The 21,477-nt window shown below is 54.0% G+C and overlaps 2 long non-coding RNA genes across 2 annotated transcripts; one reads left to right on the forward strand and one right to left on the reverse strand.

Annotated features, from left to right (window-relative positions):
* Window positions 1-3,115: 3,115 nt before the first annotated feature.
* On the reverse strand, window positions 3,116-9,207 carry LOC138426893 (uncharacterized). Its single transcript, XR_011251828.1, has 2 exons — window positions 8,820-9,207; window positions 3,116-4,805 (listed from the first exon to the last, which is right to left on the reverse strand). It is a non-coding gene; the product is annotated as an uncharacterized lncRNA (long non-coding RNA).
* Window positions 9,208-10,294: 1,087 nt separating this feature from the next.
* Window positions 10,295-21,314, forward strand: LOC138426892 (uncharacterized). The gene is made up of 2 exons (XR_011251827.1): window positions 10,295-13,178; window positions 20,002-21,314. It is a non-coding gene; the product is annotated as an uncharacterized lncRNA (long non-coding RNA).
* The last annotated feature ends 163 nt before the right edge of the window (window positions 21,315-21,477 follow it).

Consider the following 21,477-nt stretch of genomic DNA (forward strand, 5'->3'; position numbering starts at 1 on the left):
AAGCATGAATGCAGTCTTCAAAAAGCAAGCACCAGAAAGTGGGTTCCAGGAGGGAAGAGCTGGGGACGCTACTGCCCGGGAAGGCCCAGGAGGGCTCCTGGTTCGGCCTGGAGGGCAGCAGGTGGCTGAAGGGCAGGGGGTAGCGGTGGTCGAGAAGGCAGCCAGCATCTGCCGGTCACAGCTGCCCTGTTGGAGCCCACGCGTGGCTACAGCCCTCCAGAGAGTGGCAGCCACTGCCCGCTCCTGCCCTTCCGGCTGCACACAAGTTCCTCTCTTGCTCAACTCTGACCTGAACCATATGGGGAAGGGGGTCCTGGGACATAGATTCCTAGCTGAACAGTAGCACGCCCAGCAGAGGCTCCTCAGCAGCTCTGCGTGCATGCACACTTCTACTTTAAACCACGCTTAACTTCCAAATAAAACCAGGCAAAATCACACTTCTGCTTAATATGATGCACGTGTCTGGCCAAAAAGAGGTGGAGGGATGTTTCATGTCACCGGATCCATCTTTGGGTGGTACTGACTCCAACTGAATACCCATACCCTCCTGCAGAGGGTCTTCCCCACCCAGGGATCGAACCCATGTCTCCTGGGCCTCCTGCCATGGCAGGTGGGTTCTTTATCATTAGCGACACCTGGGAAGCCCAGCTGGAAAACACATTCTCTTTAAGAATGTTGAACACGTGACCACTCTCAGAGCGTGTTGAGTGTTAATAACACAAACACCAACACGTAAAGTCAACCACTGTTAACATACGTTAGAAGTGAAAAAGAAAGAGTGTTAGCCGCTCAGTCGTGTCTGACTCTTTGCGACCCCACGGACTGTAGCGTGGGAGGCTCCTCTGTCCATGGAATTCTCTAGGCAAGAATACTGGAGTGGATTGCCGTCCCCTTCTCCAGGGGATCTTCCCGACACAGGGACTGAACCTGGGGCTCCGTCATTGCAGGCAGATTCTTTACCATCTGAGCCACAAGGGAAGGCCTGGTGGGGGGAGTGGAAAAAGGGAGGGGGTGGGTGGAAGTAGCGTGCACGTGCCTCGCGTGAAGTAAGGATGAGGTTCTCGTTGCTACGGCAGCCGCTTGCCTTCTTGCCCTGCCCACTCCACGCTCCCTGTGTCCTCAGCTCGCACCTCAGCTTCTGGTGGGTCTCTGTCCAGGGGCGGGGGGTGATTCCAAGGTCTATGCCTGCATTGGGTGTTTCTGGCTCCAGGGCCGGGGACACTCAGAGGGACGCTAGATGGTCCCCTGCCTTCCAGACTGCCGCCTGCCCACCCAGTGCTGTCATGAAAGCGCAGTCCCCTTCTATGAGCACCGTCCCCACCGGCGCTGTGACCCTGTGTCGATTCCCTGGTGTGAGGAGCCCCCAGTGGCCGAGTGGCCGGCGGCCTCCAGTCTGATGTGCCACCTGGTGGAAGCCTTCTAGGGCTTGCCCTGAACCAAGGGGGCTCCCAGGATGTGGCACTTTCAGTTCTAAACCCAGGAAAGTCCTGGGCAGACCAGAGTAGCCGGTAGATGCTACTTTCTGCTTACCAGGTTCAAACAACGTGGCATCGCCACTGTCTTGGGCCAGTGTGACGACCGCGAGAGGCCCAGTGAGCCAGGCCTCTGGGGGCTGCCCTGCTCTGAGGAGGGCGGTGGGCAGACGCCACTGCTTCTCCCACTGGCCTCGCTGGCAGCCGCGGAAAGACCCACCCCTGACGGCTGGGCTCCCTGCCAGGATCCGCTGCAGCCACGGACACGGCTGCGGCGGGAGTCACCACCGGTTGAGTCTGTGACCGCTGGCTGGCGGTCCCCAGGCCCCCTGTCTTCCGCACGGGCCCACCGGGAGAACTGAGTGGGGACGTGATGGGAGCCCCCTCCTGGGCCCTGAGTCCCCACAGTGCCTCTGGGAGGCGTTCCTGCTGTGGTCCTCTGCCCCCGGAGGAGGAGGAGGAGGAGGCCTTCCCTCAGCAGCGGCCCCGACTCCATGGGCTGGGGGCCAGCGTGGTGCCAGCTGCAGCGTCTGTGATGGGGGCAACCACGGCCGGGTTCAGGGTGCACTGGGCCCACGTCACCTGACCGCCACAAGCCCTTGCTCTGACTGGTGGTCCCGGTGGTGGCTTGGGGACCCTGGAAAGGCTGGGGTTTCTGCTTCCTCTTCCTCAGACGCTGGTAAGTGTCCCTTCGGCGCCTCCAGGGAAGGCCAGGAGGAAGAGTGACAGGGCGCTTCTTTTGTGACAAGATCCTTCCTCACGTGGGGCCGCTGGGGCCTCATCCACCTCGCCCTCATCCGCAGGGGCGCTGGATCTGCAGACCAGCTCAGACCAGGAAGCTGGCTGGGGCTCTGCAGCTTTCTGTCATCGTGATTCAAGTCAGGCTTCTTGTCATGGACTGAGCATCAGTGTCCTCCTCCCCAGACTCACATGCGGAAACCCTGACCCCCCGTGCAGCAGCATTTGGAGAGAGGCCTTGGGCAGTCTCTGGGGTTAGATGAGGCGTGAGGGTGGGACTGGTCTGATGGGGTCAGTGTCTGCAACAGGAGACGCCAGAGCTGGTTCTCCGAGAGCACGTGAGAGAGCCCGTGCGTGCTGCGGAGGCCGCACGCCTGCAGCAGAGCCCGGGCACTCTGGCCCCACGACCTCTGACTTCCAGGCCCTGGGCTCTGAGTGGACAGATGTCTGTGGTTCGCCCCTCAGTCTGAGGATTTGGCTTGGCCACCGGGCAGACTGAGACTCACGCAGTTTACGAGCAGGCAGGCTGCCTGTGCCCTCAGCCCCACGTGCAGCACCATCTCTGCATTTGAGACCCTCAGAGACCCCACCTCAGCGTCATTCCTCGTCTGCAAAGAGCTCCCCCAGGACGGGGTCCCCTCGCCCAAGCGTCTATCAGAGCCTGGGTTGGTGAGGAGGGGCCCCCAGATTCCCCAGGGACACTGTCAGGGAGGAGGAGAGCAAGCACTAACTTCGGCCCGTCCAGCTGCAAAAGCGAGCAGGCTGTGCGTTCTAACGCAGTGTTGGGTCTATTCGAGTACTGGTCGTGTGGGCAGTGTCTGTGTGCCCAATCCCAGAGTTCCCGTCACTAACACCGTGCATTCACGCGGCACCTTTGCTACAGCCAGTGAAGCAGAATTGGCGTGTTATTATTCACTAAAGGCAGTACTTTATTTAGACTCCCGTGCTGCGGCTGCTGAGTCGCTTCAGTCGTGTCCGACTCTGTGCGACCCCATAGACGGCAGCCCACCAGGCTCCCCCGTCCCTGGGGTTCTCCAGGCAAGGACACTGGAGTGGGCTGCCATTGCCTTCTCCTTAGACTTCCTTACTTCTCAGCCAATGTGCTTCTCCTGCTCCAGGCCCACCCCCCAGGCCCCACATGACTGTCCCGTCCCCTCTGGCTCCTCCGGGCTCTGACAGGCTCTCAGACGGCACCTGTTCTGATGACCTGCACAGTTTTGAGGAAGACTGGACAGCTATTTCGTAGGATGTAGAAACTGATCTGTTGCTTTTTTCAGGATTTGATGGGGATTATGGGTTTGGGGGATGAAGAAAACAGATGTAAAGGCCCCCTTTCATCCTGCCACGTCCAGGGTGCCTCCTGTCAACTTAACTTACGGCTGTTGGCGCTGGCCTTCAGGCTTCTCCGCTGTAAAATCACTCCCCTCCCTTCCGTCCTGTGCTTTGGGGGTGGAGGCCCTGCACGCAGGGGGCAGAATGTCCACACAATTTATCTGGAATTCTCAGCATGGCCAATTTGCCTCTTCTCCCCCATTTACTGATTTATCAGTATGATCACGTGGATATGTATTTCATATACAGCATTGCTCTGCTGACTTTGTTTCTCAAATTGTCCCGGTTCTGGCCGCTAGGAACCCTGTCAGCTAACTCCCGCGGCCCTCGCACACACCCGGCCTTTGTGTGCTCCGGCCTGGTGTTTTTGAGCGCCTCCTTACTTTCCGGCTGCAAATGCTCCAGGCTCGTCCTGTGTATTTCTGGTTCCAGTCCTAGGGTCAGCCATTTCCTCAAGAAACTCTGTTTCCTTCCTTTTGCTAGAGAGTCATCTTGGAAACCCAGATCTGGGACAGATGTGTTTGTTGCTGCTGTGGTCTTGTCTCTGTACCCTCTCGCAGACAAAGCAAAGAAAGTTCGTGTGCCAGCCTTGCACACACGCACACTAGACACGCCAGTGTGCCGCCCGGCTGCACTGCCGGGCGTTCCAGTGCACCCGAGTCCTCACCGACGCCCAGCGGCATCTCTTATCCACGGTCGCTCCCCCCTCGGGCGCCCGTCACCTGCCCCCAGCGCTGAGGCTCTCGGCCCCCACCCGCCGCCTGTGTGGTCCCAGGGCTGGCGCAGCAGGGACCCTGCTGCTGACCCCCGCCCGTGGGAACCAGCTTCGCCCCAGGGCACAGCGCTCTGTACACGTCCCGGGCCTTCACGCCTACAGACCCCACTGCCGTCTACAAGGCAGCTTACTGGGGTTTGGCTGGGACCTCACTGAATCTACAGGCCCAGAGGAAATGGCACCTCACCAGTACTGAGACCCTATCGGCGAACATGGACTATCGGTCCCCTGATTCAGATCTTTGATTTCAGTCATCAGAATTTTGCAGGTTTTCTCACCTGGATCCTGTACACTTTTTTTTTTTGAGTTTACACCTGAGCGTTTAATTTTCAGGTGACTGCGGTCAGCGCCTGCCCCCGGCCCCTCCTGAAGCGCTGCACTCACTCTAACTAAGGCGGGGCTTCTTTCACGGCTGCATTCCCGCCTGGGCTCCTCCGCCTGCTAAACAGTCTCGACCAGTCGCACACTTAGCTTGCTGTTGTTCAGTCCTGTGGGTTTTGACAAACGCGCAGGGTCACGCATTCACCGTTACATCAACACGACAGCGGCAAGGCTCCGGAAGTCCACACCCCGCCCGCCCCCCCCTTCCCTCCCCCCGCCCCCCCTCCCCCTTCCCTCCCCCCGCCCCCCTCCCCCTTCCCTCCCCCCGCCCCCCTCCCCCCGCCCCCCGCCCCCTTCCCTCCCCCCGCCCCCTTCCCTCCCCCCGCCCCCCTTCCCTCCCCCCGCCCCCCCTCCCCCTTCCCTCCCCCCGCCCCCCCTTCGTCTCTGGCCGCCACGCGTCCTGCGTCCTGCTACTGTCTCTTTTGTCCCCACTTGCTGGAACGTCCAGAGTCGGACCCATAGTGTAGCCTTCAGACTGGCCTCTCCCACTCAGAGGTGTGCATTTGTGGTTTCTCCATGACCGTATTAATTGGCAGCCATTTCATGTCTATCACTGAATAATGCTCCCTGCGCGGACATACCCTAGTTTCTTCATCTCCCCCCTTGAGAGGCGTCCTCACTGCTCCCAGTGCGGGTGAGTTGTGAATAAGACTGCCGTAAACGCTGCGTGCAGGGTTTTGTGTGGACATGAGTTTTCAACGAATTGAGTAAAAAAGTTTTCAACAATTGGATAAATACCTAGGCGTGCAACTACTGAATTATATAGTGAGATTATGTGTGACTCACTATATAATTCAGAAACTGTCTAATGTCTTCCAAAGTGACTGTGCCACTTTGAATCCCCACCAGCAATGAAGGAAAGCTCCTGTTGCTTCAGGTCCTTGTCTGCATTCGGTACTGTCAGAATTTTAAATCCTAGCCCTGCTATTGGTGTCTTGTTATTTTGTTTTCAATTCCCTAACAACTATGATGGTGAGCATCTTTGCAGATGCTTACTTGGCATCTGTATATCCTCTTTGGTAAGGCGTCTGTTTGGATCTGCTGCCCGTGTTAAAATGGTCATTTTACTTACTGTTGAGTCTTAAGAGTTCCTTGTGTCATTAGACACAATCCTATGTTGAATATGTGTTTTGGAAATATTCTCTCCTACTCGATGGCTTATCTTTCATTGTCTTAATGGTGTATTTAGCAGAGCAGAGTTTTAAAATTTTAATAAAATCCAGCTAATCAATCTTTTTCTTTCAGGGGTTGCACAGGGGTATATCTAAAACATCATCCCCAAGTCAAAGTTCATTTGATTTTCTCTTACGTTATCTTCTGGACGCTTTATAATTTTGGTCTATAAGATGGCTCAGATGGTAAAGAATCCACCCACCAATTCAGGAGACACAGATTCAATCTCTGGGTTGGGAAGATCCCTTGAAGAAGATAATGGCTACCACTCCAGTATTCTTGCCTGGGAAATCCCACGAACAGAAAAGCCTGGCGGGTTACAGTCCAAGGAGTCACAAAGAGTTGGACACGACTGAGCATACACATGATAAAATTTTAGTTAATTCTTATAAAAAGTATAAGGTCTGTGTCTAGTTATATCTTGCTCATAGATGTCCACTTGTTCCAGAAAGTTTGTGGAGAAGAATTTCCGCACGTTTTCTGCACTGTGCTGCTTAGGGCTTTGTTAAACCTTTGCACATTTAACAAGTCAGTTGACTATGTTTGTGTGGACCCGTCTCTGGACTCTATTCTGCTCCACTGAGAGGTTTGTTTCATCTTTTGCCGATACCAGACTGTCTTAATCACTGTAGCTTTATAATGAGTCATACAGTATCAGTCCTCCAACTTTGTCATTCGTTTCAGTATAATGTTGGCTATTCTGGATTTTTGCCTTTTCATATAAACTTTCAATATCTACAACATAAGTTACTGGGATTTTAATTGGAATTGCATTGAATCTACAGGTCATGTTGTGAAGAAATGACATCTTAAAAATATTGAGATCCTACCAGTGAACATGCAGTATCTGTCCCTTTATTTGGATCTTTGATTTCACTCATGAAAGTTTTGTGGTATTCCTTTTGCAGATCTTGAACATTTTGTGTTTTTTTAGATTTACACCTGAATACTTAATTTTTCTAGGATGCCGATGTAAATGGTATTGTGCTTTGTCAAATCTCCATTGTTCATTGCTAGTATATAGGACAGCAATGGACTTCTGTATATTAAACTTGCTTTCTGCAACTTTGTTATAATTCCATATGCATTCTGGGTGTTTTCTGTTTTTTGATTTGTTAATGTGGTTTTCGTACACAGATAGTCTTCTCACCTGTGAAAAAAGGATAGTTTTATTTCTTCCTTCTCAATCTGAGTTTCATTTCTTGACTTATTTGATTATCCTGGATTCCTAGTACAAAGTTGAACAGGAGTGATGAGAGACAACATTGCCTTGTTTCTGATCTTAAGGGGAAAGCTTCTGGATTCTCACAGTTAAGTATGATGTTAGTGGTGCATTTTTTGGTAAATAATCTTGATCAAGCTGAGAAAATTCCCCTCTGTTCCCAGTTTGTTGAGAATTTTAATTATGAATTGGTGTTGGGTTTTGTCAAGTGCTTTTCTGCATCAGTTGATCAGGTATTATATTTCTTTCTCAGCCTGTAGATTTCATAAATTACATTAATTTATTTAAAAAATACTGAAGCAGCTTTGCACATCTGGAATGAATCCCACTTGGTTGTAGTATGTAATTGTTTTGTGGTGTATAATTTATCATTGAATTTGGTAATATTTTGTTGAGAATTTTTGCATTTATTTTCATGAGAGATATTGATCTGTGATTTTCTTTTCATGTCTTTATCTGCTTTTTGTTTTATTAGGTTAATGCTGGCCTCAGAATGTGTTAGGAAGCATTCTCTCTGTTTCTATTTTCTGGAAAAGATTATAGAGAATTGATGTCATTTCTTCCTTAAATGTTGGGTACAATTCACCAGGGGAACCATCCTGGGCCTGGGGCTTCTTGTTTGACAGCGAGTGTAGTTGTTCAGTCGTGTCCTGCTCTTCGACCTCATGAACTGTAGCCCCCCATGTCCGTGGAATTCTCTAGTCAGGAACACTGGAGCTGACTGCCATGCCCTTCTCCAGGGTATCTTCCCGATTCAGGGATTGAACCTGGGCCTCCCGCATTTCAGGGGGTTATTGTTTGGAAGATTATTAATTATTGATTCAATTTCTTTAACAGATATGGCCTATTTATCTATTTCTCTTTGTAGGAGTTTTGGCAGTCTGTGTCTTTCAGGAAATTGGTTCATTTCATCCAAGTTATCAAATTTGTGGGCATAGAGTTGTTTATAGTATTCTTTTATTATCTCCTAGTGTCTGTGGAAACTGCAGTGATAGCCCCTCTTTAATTTCTCATTACAGTAATCCCCTTTTTGTCTTTTTATTTCTGGCTTACATTCCTAGAAGTTTATCTATCTTACTCATTTTTTTCCCTCAAATAACCAGCTTTTGGTTTGTTTTTTTAAAAATTGATTTCCTATTTTCAATTTTATTGATTTCTGTTCTAGTTTATTATCATTTATTTTATTCGGGTTTCTTTTGGTTTATATTACCTTTTTTTCTCTCGTTTTCTAAATAAGAAGTTTAGGTTACTGATTTTAGATCTTTCTTTTTTTCCTAAAATACACATTTATAGTATAGAGTTCCCTCTAAGCAGTACTTTCACTGCATCCCACAAGTTTTGGTAAGCTGTATTTTCACTTTAATTTAGTTCAAATTCTTTTCTTATAATTTCTTTGAAACTTATTCTTTGATTCCTGCCCAAGTGGTCTTGAATTAAGCTACATGTATCAATGCTCCATGACATTGCTCTCATGCTTAACCAAACCCAGAAGGCAGAGATTCAAACCCAATTCAACCTGGGCCACACGTGGGAAGGCTGGGCCTCAGACACCTCTGCACGTGTGTGTATGTGTAGGGGTGGCACTGCCCTCTAGGCATCATCACCTCTAACTATCGCTAGGTAACCCCATCTCCAACGACGTCCTCTCACTGGACCCCAGGTTATCCTGGGTGGGAGACAGACTCTTGTCGTTATGCCCAGAGACAGCGGTCAGACCTCCACCTACCAGGCTGGTGAGACAGCGCAGCCCGAGGTCAGCACCTGTGTGGGTCACGATGCACAACAGACGGCCAGTTTGAGCCGTTCTTGGCTGAGGGGAGAAGCACCTCCTGCCATGTTTGAGTTGATGCCAGCGTCAGGCCTTCTGAGATGCACCCTGCACCCCACTCGGGACTCATGAGGGTCCGAGTCCGCATCCAGGGAGTATGGCAGGGATCAGTCCCTTGATCGCCTTACCCTGCAAGTGCGGGACACGCTGGGCGGGGTGCTGGCCCGGCAGCACCTCCGCCCTGCGCTTCTGGGGTAGGCTTGCGGAACGCAGGCGCAGGTGACACGCACCCTGCTTTAAGCTCCGGGGGGCGGCCTGGCCCTCCCTCCCAGGGTCCCCCCCGCTCGTGGGGGGGAGGCCTTCTGCTCGGCGGGCGGCCCCTCCCGCGGACCCCGGCCCTCACCCCGCCGCGGCCGGCGCCCGGGCCACCTCTGAAGTCAGTGCCTCTCGTCGCCGGGCCGACAGCCGCGGGTTAAAACAGGGCCCCGGCCCGGCTCCCGGGACTCCCGCGGCCGCCAGGTGGCGCCGCAGGCCCGCGCGGGGCTCCGCCGGGCCCTCTTCCCCGCGCGGCGGGGCCCGAGTCCTGCGGCCGCCGGGGTGGCGTCCTGCGGGGAGACGCGATTCCCGGCGCGCCCGAGATGCTGCTGGGGCGGAGTGTCTCTGCGGCGCCCCGCGAACCCTCCCGCTTCCTCCCCCTCGGCCGCTCCGCCTGGGGAGGTGGCGGAGGGTCTGAGAGGGGAGGCGGGGGCGGGGAGGGAGGGAGGGAGGGGGAGAGAGCGGGGCGGGGGAGGGGGCGGGGGAGGGAGGGGGCGGGGGAGGGGAGGGATGCGCGGCGGGGCAGGGGCGGAGGGAGGGGGAGAGAGCGGGCGGGGGCGGGGGAGGGAGGGAGGGGGAGGGGAGGGAGGGGGCGGGGGAGGGGAGGGATGCGCGGCGGGGCAGGGGCGGAGGGAGGGGGAGAGAGCGGGCGGGGGCGGGGGAGGGAGGGGGCGGGGGAGGAGGAGGGAGGGGGCGGGGGCGGGGAGGGGGGAGGGGAGGGGAGGGGAGGGGAGGGGGAGGGGGAGGGGGAGGGGGAGGGGGAGGGGAGGAGAGGGGAGGGGGAGAGGGGAGGGGGAGGGGGAGAGAGCGGGGCGGGGGCGGGGAGGGGGAGGGGGAGGGAGGGGGAGGGAGGGGGAGGGAGGGGGCGGGAGGGGGAGGGAGGGGGCGGGGGAGGGGGAGAGGGAGGGGCGGGGAGGGGAGGGTGCGCGCCGGGGGAGGGGAGGGGAGGCCGGGGCGGCCGCGGGGCGGGGGCGCGGTTGCCTCACCGGAACCTCCTGCTTCTCCGAAGTGACGGGCGCGCAGGGAGGGGGAGCCGGGGGGCCCCGGAGGCCCGGGCCGGGCCGGAACGGGGAGGGGCGCGGGCCACGGCGCCCGTGCGCCCTGCGGTCGGCACCGCTGTGCGTGAGAGAGACGGTGAGAGGCCGCGTCCTCGTCTCGCGCGCCTGCGGCTGTGGGCGCGCCTAGACCCCGCTCGCAGGAAGAGGGCCGGCGAGGGCAGGGGGTCGGGCTGGTGGCGCTGCTGGCTCGCAGCCCAGCGTAGAAAAGCGGCCTCGGTGGCGCCCTGCCCGCTTTGCTGGTGGGAAGGCGGGCCGGGGAGCTCCGGGGGGCGGCCTGGCCGGCCCTCCCAGGGTTCCCCCCGCTCGTGGGGGGAAGGCCTCCTGCTCGAGCCTCAGCCCGCCTGAGGCTGCTGGGGGCAGCGGCCGGCCGCAGACCTGCCTGCAGAGCGAGGGTCGTGGGGCGCGGACTTCCGCGCCGGGGGCTGCGGGCGTGATGCCGTCCGTGGGGTGAAGGGTGCTCTGACGGTCGAGACCTCCTCTCTGAGGACCCAGGGTCTTCAGAGCCCCCTGTGGAGGACGCCTGGGAATTTGTTATTGTTTCTGAGTCCAAGCTCGCCCTGCTGGCTGGAGATAGGCCCCTGAGTCACAGAGATGGGTTGTTGAGGCCGCGAGACTGTTTGGAAAGCTGGGTGACTGAGAAGATGGCGGACTGATGTCTTAAAGTAACCGCCTTGTCGGGGTCTGTATGCCAGGTCCTTTATATAACGTCAGAGAGAGAAGCGATGCGGAACTAAAGTAAAATGGGCCTTCGGTCTTGCAGAACATCTCCTGGCAGGGCCAGCCTGTGGAAGGGGTGTGCTGATCCCTTCTGTTCACAGGTGGGCAGACTCACACGTGAGCTTTAACAGTCAGGCAGAGGGGTGGGGTCCTTGGAGGCAGGCAGGTATGAGGAGAAGGGGACGGCAGAGGAGGAGATGGTTGGACGGCATCACCAACTCAATGGACATTAGTTTGAGCAAGCTGCGGGAGATGGTGAAGGAGAGGGGAGCCTGGCGTGCTGCAGTCCATGGGGTCGCAAAGAATTGGACAGGACCGGTCGACTGACAACAACAGTAAGAACAGCGACACGGAAAGCGAGGCAAAGACAGAGTTCCAACGTGGAGTCAGAATCGGTTCTTCTCTGAGATGTTAGGAAGCGGGTCCTTTCGGATCCAGGGGTCGGCATCCTCTAAAGCTGCTGTGGGTTCACCTGTCTGCTTGTAACGTGGGTGAGACCTCAGATCCTTTGGTTCTTCACACATCCTCGGAAGAGATCAGCATGGGCCTTTCCTCCCAACATGCAATCCCCTCCTTCCCTCAAGCTTCTGCGCACCGCCCCCCCCCCCCAAGTTTCCGGTCTTTGTTCTCTTAACCAGTTAGACTTGCTGTGGAGCCAACTGCCTGGCTGCCTGCTCACCATCAGGGTGAGATCAGGCCTCTCTACCAACAGCAGCCTTGTGGATGTCCTGCAGGGGCTTTTGGGGGCTGGGGACTTGCGCCTCCTTAGCACCCTGTCATGAACAGGAACAGTCTGTTCAGATTAAATCCACGTTGTGTTCTGGGCCAGTTCCCATCGCGACCTGCTTTCCCCTCCAGGTTACCCTTAACCCGAAATTACACCTTCAGGTCACTAGCAGCACAGACACTGTGATAGCCCCAATATGAGTATAAACCTTTCCTGATGTCCAGTATCCCAGGAGAAATTAGGGTACAAGAATTCATCCTTTCCTGAAGCAGTGTAAGTCTTAAAAAAATGAAACAAATTCTTAAGTTCAAGTCCAAACAAGTTTCAAGTACTTGGAAGGAAAACAATCCTAAACAAATCACAGCTCTCTATTGTGAGTTCTGATAAACAGATCACGTGACTTCCCAGCAGCTCTGGCCTCTGGGTGTGGCTGTCAGGGCGGCTGCATGGACTCCAGACACTGGAGCCAGCCTGAGTCTGCGGCTTCTGGTAGCAGGAGCTCACCTCCCAGGCTTTGCTTTGACAGCAAAAAAGGCTGTTTTCTTACGAGAAGGAAACTTTCGCCTTCTTCCCCTCTAGGGTCTTCGGCTTGGTAATAATTAAATTGACATAAACCAAGTAAACAGCAGAAAAGTAAATTTTCTGTTTACAGGAATCCCATAAAAGCCTGGCAGCCAAAGGACCGCCAGATAGTTGTGGCTTTTGTGACTTCCCCAGACAAGGAGCAGGGTGGGTCCTGGGGTGCAGAGGAAGGCGGGCAGGGGACGTTAGCGCAGGAAGGCTGCTCTGCAGCTAATCTCACAGCCCACTTCCTGGCCCGGCCCACTCTCCACTGTAAATCAGGTGGTTGGGGAGGTAAAGCTCTTTTCCTAAATCTGCTGGACTTTGCCTTTCTCTCAAAATAATCCTGCAGGGAGAGCGACCCCCCTCTAGGGCCTGAGAGTGGGCTCTTGTCTAACACTCGGGAATGAATTGTCCGAGGAGACACACGTGGGGACGAAGCAAGAGAGTTTATTGGGAGGGGCCCCCGGGGGAGAGCAGCAGGCTGAGGGCCCAGAAGGACGGCTCTGCCGTGTGGCTCCCAGTCTCAGACCTTCCTGGCTGTCTCAGCCAATCACTGACGCAGGGTCCTTCCTGGTGGCGCCCACGTTGCTCAGCCAAGAAGGATGACAGCGAGGATTCTGGGAGCTGGTAGAGCACGTGGTGTCTCCTTTGACCTTTCCTGAGCTCTTCTGGTTGGTGGTGGCTTGCTAATTCTGTGTTCCTTCCAGGCTCTCCTATTGTAGAACAATTCAAGCAAATGGTTGCTATGTGCCTGGCTAGACATCCTGGAATGAGAAGTCAAGTGGGTCTTAGAAAGCATCACTACGAACAAAGCTAGTGGAGGGGATGGAATTCCAGTTGACTGTTTCAAATCCTGAAAGATGATGCTGTGAAAGTGCTGCACTCAATATGCCAGCAAATTTGGGAAACTCAGCAGTGGCCACAGGACTGGAAAAGGTCAGTTTTCATTCCAATCCCAAAGAAAGGCAATGCCAAAGAATGCTCAAACTACCACACAGTTGCACTCATCTCACACGCTAGTAAAGTAATGCTCAAAATTCTCCAAGCCAGGCCTCAGCAATACGTGAACCGTGAACGTCCAGATGTTCAAGCTGGTTTTAGAAAAGGCAGAGGAACTGTTGCAGGAAGGCGGACCCCTTCCAGGACCTCAAACTGGGCTCTTGTCTAACACTCAGAAATGAATTGTCCGAGGAGACACGTGTGCTGACAAAGCAAGGGCTTTTATTGGGAAAGGGCACCCGGGTGGAGAGCAGTAGGGTAAGGGGACCCAGGAGAGCTGCTCTGCCGCGTGGCTCGCAGTCTTGGGTTTTATGGTGATGGGATTAGTTTCTGGGTGGTCTTTGGCCAATCACTCTAATTCAGAGTCTTTCCTGGTGGCGCACACATCGCTCAGCCAAGATGGATGCTAGTGAGAGGCATTCTGGGAAGTGGACAGACATGCGGTGTCTCCTTTCCCCCTTTCCTGAACTCTTCCGTTTGGTGGTGGCTTATGAGTTCCGTGTTCCTTATCAGGATCTCCTGTCATCAAACAGCTCATGCAAATGGTTACGATGGTTCCCGGCCAGGGTGGGCGGTTTCAATCAGTGTGCTTCCCCTAACAGAACCAGAGATCAAATCGCCAACATCTGCTGGATCATCGGAAAAGCAAGAGAGTTCCAGAAAAACATCTATTTCTGCTTTATTGACTATGATAAGCCTTTGACTGTGTGGATCACAATAAACTGTGGAAAATTCTTCAAGAGAGGGAATACCAGACCACCTGACCTGCCTCTTGAGAAACCTATATGCAGGTCAGGAAGCAACAGTTAGAACTGGACATGGAACAACAGACTGGTTCTAAATAGGAAAAGGTGTACGTCAAGGCTGTATATTGTCACCCTGCTTATTTAACTTATATGCAGAGTACATGGATCACAATAAACTGTGGAAAATTCTTCAAGAGAGGGAATACCAGACCACCTGACCTGCCTCTTGAGAAACCTATATGCAGGTCAGGAAGCAACAGTTAGAACTGGACATGGAACAACAGACTGGTTCTAAATAGGAAAAGGTGTACGTCAAGGCTGTATATTGTCACCCTGCTTATTTAACTTATATGCAGTGTACATCATGAGAACGCTGGGCTGGAGGAAGCACAAGCTGAAATCAAGATTGCCGGGAGAAATATAAATCCTCAGATATGCAGATGACACCACCTTTATGGCAGGAAGTGAAGAGGAACTAAAAAGCCTCTTGATTAAAGTGAAAGAGGAAAAAAATAAAAAAATAAATAAAGTGAAAGAGGAGAGTGAAAAAGTTGGCTTAAAGCTCAACATTCAGAAAACGAAGATCATGGCTTCTGGTCCCATCACTTCATGGGAAATAGATGGGGAAACAGTGGAAACAGTGTCAGACTTTATTTTGGGGAGCTCCAAAATCACTGTAGATGGTGACTGCAGCCATGAAATTAAAAGATGCTTACTCCTTGGAAGGAAAGTTATGACTAACCTAGATAGCATACTGAAAAGCAGAGACATTACTTTGCCGACTAAGGTCCGTCTAGTCAAGGCTATGGTTTTCCCAGTGATCACGTTTGGATGTGAGAGTTGGACTGTGAAGAAGGCTGAGCGCCGAAGAATTGATGCTTTTGAACTGTGGTGTTGGGGAAAACTCTTGAGAGTCCCTTGGACTGCAAGGAGATCCAACCAGTCTGTTCTAAACGAGATCAGCCCTGGGATTTCTTTGGAAGGACTGATGCTAAAGCTGAAGCTCCAGTACTTTGGCCACCTCATGCGAAGAGCTGACTCATTGGAGAAGACTCTGATGCTGGGAGGGATTGGGGGCAGGAGGAGAAGGGGACGACCGAGGATGAGATGGCTGAATGGCATCACTGACTCGATGGACGTGAGTCTGAGTGAACTCCGGGAGTTGGTGATGGACAGGGAGGCCTGGTGTGCTGCGATTCATGGGGTCGCAGAGTCAGACACGGTTGAGCGACTGAACTGAATTGAACTGAACTGAACTGGAGGTTAATTCTCTTAGTTTTTTCCCCAAGGAGTTTCTGAAAATATGAGGGCTATCTCAAAACCCCTGTGTTAGTTGAATCCAGCAAAGTTGTATGGCCTCCCTGGTCCCCGGGTCCCTCCACTCAAAGGCAAAGAGATTTGGGGCTGCGCGATGGAGCGGAATGCACAAGAAAGCATCTGTCAGGTCCAAGATTAAAGTACTTAGCACTTCCTGGGACCTGGGATAGGAGGGTATGTGGGTTCAGGACTACGGGTGGGTGGGAACCACTGCCTCATTGACTGCTCTTAGATCCTGGATGCATTGATAAGATCCATCCAGTTTCTTAACAGGCAGGACTGGTGTGAAACAGGGAGACTCACAGGCGGATACGATTCCAGTATCCTGGTCCGTGTTAATTAGTGGTCCAAAGCCGTCAAGAGCTTCTGCTTTTAAGGTCTTTTCCAGGGGTAGGAAGCACTTGGCCTCAGGAGAATCTTTACTGGTGAAATATTTATGGCTAGCCTGGGGCAGGAGACATCCCACACCTGGGTTTGACCTCATCTGAGAAAAGCAGGGACTCTTCCTCTTCTATGTCTGACTGCAAGTATTCAGATACCAGACACAGGAAATTACTCGTTTCTAACTTTCCCCAAGTCACTGTGGTCTGGAAGTGACAAAGCAGGTCTCTCCCAGTAGGGGAGCAGGGCAGCTGGGGATGTATAAGAAGGGGGGTCCCTTGCCAATCGCCCACCTTATAATGGAGGGGCTTTGGAGTATCCCATCTGTCCCATCACCATTTCAGTCAGGGAGTCTGAGGTCCTGATCAGAAAGGAGGAGCAGAGAAGGCAGCCCCGGTCCCCTTGCCTTCTATTTGCACGGTCACCCAAGGGTCGAGAGGAGTGATCGGAGCTCACCATTCGCGGAGGCTTCTCGAGCCCCTGGGCCTCGTCAGTCCCAGTCACCCAGGACTAGCATAGCAGGTGCAGGGGTCTCCACACGCCTCCCCTTAGGGCAGCACGGACACTCCCCTTTCCCATGCCCGGCCTCTCTGCAGTAGGTGCACTGGGGTGGTTTTTAAGACTCTTTTTCTTTCTCACTTTCCCTGTGACTCGCACAGTAGTGGGGTGAACCGAGGCTAAGATGCCAGTGTGCTGGCTAAGGCTTAGGTCTGCTCTCTTCTCTTAGGTCCTCCTGTTCTTGCCAGCTTCTCCTCCCTCCCTGTTGGCTTTCTCCTCCAGGTCCGTACTCAAAACCATCCTATTTGCCTCCTCCGCCAACTCAGAGATTGGGGTCCCTGGTTCCTTTTCCTGGTTTTTGCGGTTTTCTCCTCATATCCCAGGCTGCCTGGGTGATGAAGGAATGGGCTAGCAGGACTCTAGCTAATACTTTTTAGGTCTTCCTGCCATAGAATTGATGCTTTTGAACTGTGGTGTTAGAGAAGACTCTTGAGCGTCCCTTGGACAGCAAGGAGATCCAACCAGTCCATCCTAAAGGAAATCAGTCCTGAATATTCATTGGAAGGACTGAGGCTGAAGCCGAAGCTCCAATCCTTTGGCCACCTGATGTGAAGAACTGATTAATTGGAAAAGACCCTGATGCTGGGAAAGATTGAAGGCAGGGGAGAAGGGGACAACAGAAGATGAGATGGTTGGATGGCATCACTGACTCGATGGACTTGAGTCTGAGCAAGCTCCAGGAAGCCTGGTGTGCTGCAGTCCATGGGGTCACAAATAGTTGGACACGACTGAACTGAACTGAACTAAGGTCTGCCTGGGTAAAATTTTCAAAGACCTCTGTGAGCCTTTCCAAAAAAAGGGCTGGATTCTCACTCCCTCCCTGTGTGACTTCTTTTATCTTATTATAACTAACGACCTCCTGGACGCCCCAGGTCATCCCCTGTAGTAGGCCAGCAGTGAGGTGTCTCAGGGACCCTCTCCCTGCCCTTGTGCTGGGATGCCAGTCCAGCTCTGTAGAGGGGATTGCCTCTTCTGCCAGGGCCAGACTGGCGTCTGCCTACTGTCCGCGGGCCAGCTGCTTTTCTAGCTTGATCTAGGATTCTAGCATTTTCCTCATCGTCACAACACTGGGCGAGAACGGCCCCTGCACCCCTCCGGGCGAGGGAGAAGTTAGACTAAGACGCTTGAATCTGTCCCTAAAGCTCTGGGGGCTCTCAGAATATGGGCCCAGTCGCTCCCTACATTGCATAGCCTGTTGCATAGAAAGGGAACGTGAACTCGCGTGGCTCCCCTTCCCCATCTGGTACCTCTCTTAGGAGGCAGATTTTGTCGGAGGGTAAACTTTCCATCTGTGGAGGGCAAAGCTTACTACCCAATTGTGGTCCCAGAGGGGAAAGAAGCCCGTGGAAGCGGGGCTGGGGTGGCCCTGTGTGCTTCCCCTCAGTCTCGAGACATCCAGGGCTGCCTGAACTTCCCTTTTCCTGTCCTCTCTGCCCGAGCTGAGGGGTCAGGAAAAGGGCAAGGGGGTCCTCGGCTTCGGACCTCGCCAAAAGAACTTTGAAAAAGCCTTTGTCGGGGTCTCTGAGCTTGCAGTGTCTCCTTTTCTGGGAATCCTGGACATTGGGAACCTCCTTTTATCTACCCTCAAGTTTGCAGTGTAGACTGAGCTGCAGAATGGTGTTGAATCCAAGTCACCCTGATGGGGGCCATTTCCCCCCTCCTCCCAGGAAGTAAGTAGGCCAGTATCAAGTATAATATTTGATACATTTTCTTATTTTTAGGCCATTCCATTGGTATCCTTCTCAGTGGGCCCAAAGATAACCCAGTGGGGCGCGTAAAGGGGAGCTGGGCTTGCTTCCCATTTCGATGGTGGTAGAGCCTATGCCCTGTCACCAGGGGACCAGCACGGGGTGGGTGTGCCTGTATCTGGCTTGAGGTTGTGAGCTCTCTCCTGGTCCCAGATTGCTTGATTATACAGGTGCCAAAGGAAATGCTCAGTGGTAAGCACAATCAGTGGGGATATAGGGCTTGTCCCCAAAAGCTAATGAACCCCTAGACATATGTCTAGGGTATTAACTTTCACCCAAGACCAGGTGAGACTGTACTGAGCCTTGTCAGTCACTTCCGCTTGGAAGCACTCAGCCAAATGAAAAATCAAGAGACTGAATTGATAGAAACAGGGCGCCTGACGGAGGGGCTCTAGCGCCTGATTTTCTCCCCAAGAACAGAAAGCACAGTTGGCGGGAGAGGAGACGCAGTCTCTCGGAAAGTCTCTCACGCAGACTCAGAACTCCGACCCAAGTGTTGATAGAGGAAATGGAAATGCTTTGGGTCTTCAAAGGGAGGGAGAGAGGCCCGGTTAAGTCAGAAGGAAGGAGAGAGAGAGGGCACAGGGGCTGTCTTTACAGACATCTGCCGCCTGCGGACGCCCGGCATTATGGGACTTTACCCTGGGCTTCCCGCGAAGGGAGGACTGGAGCTCGGCCCTGCCAGTAACCCGAAACCAGGCTGGAACCAGAACCAGAACCAAAATGGGAGTTCTCTGCTAAGCAGAGGTGAGCAGGCACCAGCCCTCAGCTCAGGCTGAGCCCCTTCTACCAGGCTCCTGTGTCCAGTGCCAGGGGACAAGGGAAAAAGTAGGATAGCAGGGGCTGGACAGGAGGATGAGAGAGAAAAGCCGTCACCAAAGTCACTTGTGTGTACTCGGTCGGGGCATCCAGACAGTCGTTTGTGTTGGGAAGAGACCAGAGTCCGGGTTGCGGCTGCTGGGTCTGGTCCCTCAGCAGGCAAGCTGGCCTTTGAGTGCCCTGAGGAGCTGGGGCATCAGTCGCAGTAAAAAGGGGTCCCTTCGTGGTTGCCAGTTGCTGCAGCAAAGGCGACCCCTTGCTGGGCTTCAGAGTGGCTCTTGTCTAAGGTTTGGAATGAAGCTGTTCGGGCAGACGTGCTGACAAAGGCAGAGGCCTGACTGGAAGGTGGGCGCCTGGCGGGCGGGGGCAGTCGGGGCCGCGGAGGGCCGCCCTGCCGCGCGGCTGCAGCCTCGGGTTGTATGGTGATGGGGCTCGTTTCTGGGCCAGTCGCTCTGACTCAGGGTCCTTCCTGGGGGCACACACGTCGGTCAGCCAAGACGTATGCCAGCAAGGATTCTGGGCGGTGGTGGGACATGTGGGGTCCCTTTTCACCTTTCCTGAACTCTTCCGGTTGGTGGTGGCTTGTTAGTTCCGTGTTCTTTACTAGGATCTCCTGTCATAAAATAACTCATGCAAATAGTTACTGTGGTGCCTGGCCAAGGTGAAGGGTTTTAGTCAGTGTGCTTTCCCTAACATTTATGCTGATGAGAGATAATGAAACCCGTCAGGACTCTGTGGGGCTCCTGGGCATGAAATCCTTTCTGTGTCCCCAGTTACTTGACCTTCCCTGAATTTCAAAGGGCAGGGTTGGACAGTTGCTAATCAGGGAAGGGAGGGGACGCGGAGAGCAGCAGAGCAGCCTGGGGTCAGGGCCCTGGTTCAGGGGGGCACAGCTATGTCTTTGAGCTCCTTACAGAACTCAAACCAGCGAATGAAGATGTCAGCCTGACAAGCATCCTTCTTTCAGAAAGGATCGCAGTTTGGTGACTCTGAGAACCAGAGACGCTCATCAGGGGACCACGTGTGGCTAGGTTAAAGGAGGCAGGCCCTGCACACACCCTAGCCCTCCGCACAGCCGCACCCTTGATCCACTGCTACAAAACTGCCTCGGGGTCAGAACACACGGTTCTGAGGGCACAGCCCAGCTGCGTCCCCCTTTGCCTGTTAAGCAATAAAGCTATTCTTTTCTAGGTCACCAAAAACTCTGCTTCCGAGATGCAATTCAGCACCAGTGTACAGAGGCCCAGTTTTCAGCATCAGTATTTTGTGGTGGCAAAACCTGCTCCCCTTCAGTTTGAAGAAGAAAACACTTGTTGGGTATTTTCCATGGCTCTGCCCCTCTGAGGCCTGGAGTTCGCAGGGGGAAAGGCCGGGGTGTCCCCTGAGCACTTTCCATCCTGCCTTTATCTCCCTGCCTGGGGCTAACTTGTCAATCCCCGGAGTCTCTCTCTTTTAAAAAGGCCCAAGGGTTACTAGGATGAGTATGATTTTCACATCACCAGCTCCACAACGGCACGATCTGGAACAAAGCTCTCTCTTCGCAGAGATTTTCCAGGAAAAACCCAGGACTCTCCAGGAACAGAGACTGGGTGGTGTTCGAGGGAGAAAGGAGAGGAAGACGGGGACCCTCTGGTCAGTGATCAGTTTGGTGGCGGCAGCACAGACTCTTCCTTCCTTCCTCCTCCTCCTCGGCTCCCAGCTGGACACCAGGAGGCTCGCCCCTGCCTTGCCCTCAGGAGGAGGCCCTGCCTGGCAGGGGGTGCTGGAGGACAGTCATTCTCATGCCCTCCCCTGCCCCCACCCCAGGATTCCCAGGAAATGGGAACAGCTCCCCCAGAGTAGGAATTGGAGGCTTTAAAAAGAAAAACAACCCTCTGGCTGACGTAGCATTTGGCTGTCACCACACCAGATGGACCCAGAACAGTGAAAAATGTGGTCGACATAGTCAACTCCCCAGCATCAAATATCCTGGTGCTGGGGCGGCAGACAGGCCTTGGGAATGGAACAGGACCAAGCCCAGCACAGAGGGTGCTCCTGCATGGGGTGCCAAAGAACTGGCATCTGAAACACCCAAAACACCAGAGGAGCACAGTGAATCCCTCATGACCTTCGGGACAGCTGGTGCAGAAAAAAGCAGAGGCCCAAAGTGGCGTCACCTGTGCTAAAGTCCACGCTACCAAACCTCGCCTCCTACTCGGTTGCACTTCAGCCTTCCCCGGAATTTCCTAGGATTTCCTGGTCAGCCGAGAAGGTGATGCGCCCTGTGGGTGCCCTCCATCCCTGGAAGATGAGGGGCATCTGGCTGTTCCTCTCCCCTCCCCCCGCCGTCAGGAGGAGCCGTCGGGTCCCAGTAGCCTTGCTTTCTTCAGCTAGTGATCTCCTTGCCCCATCTTCCTTCCTATAAAACCTCCCACTTTGTGCTGCCCCTCTGAGCACCCTGGTGCTTGCTGGATGAGATGCTGCCAGTTCATTAATTACCAAATAAAGTGGTTCAGTTCAGTTCAGTCGCTCAGTTGTATCCGACTCTTTGCAACCCCATGGACTGCAGCACACCAGGCCTCCCTGTCCATTGCCGACTCCAGGAGTTTACTCAAATTCATGTCCATCGAGTCAGTAATGCCATCCAACCATCTTATCCTCTGTCTCCTTCTCCTCCTGCCTTCAATC

Source organism: Ovis canadensis, chromosome 21 (genome assembly GCF_042477335.2).
Source record: "Ovis canadensis isolate MfBH-ARS-UI-01 breed Bighorn chromosome 21, ARS-UI_OviCan_v2, whole genome shotgun sequence".
Classification (NCBI taxonomy): domain Eukaryota; kingdom Metazoa; phylum Chordata; class Mammalia; order Artiodactyla; family Bovidae; genus Ovis; species Ovis canadensis.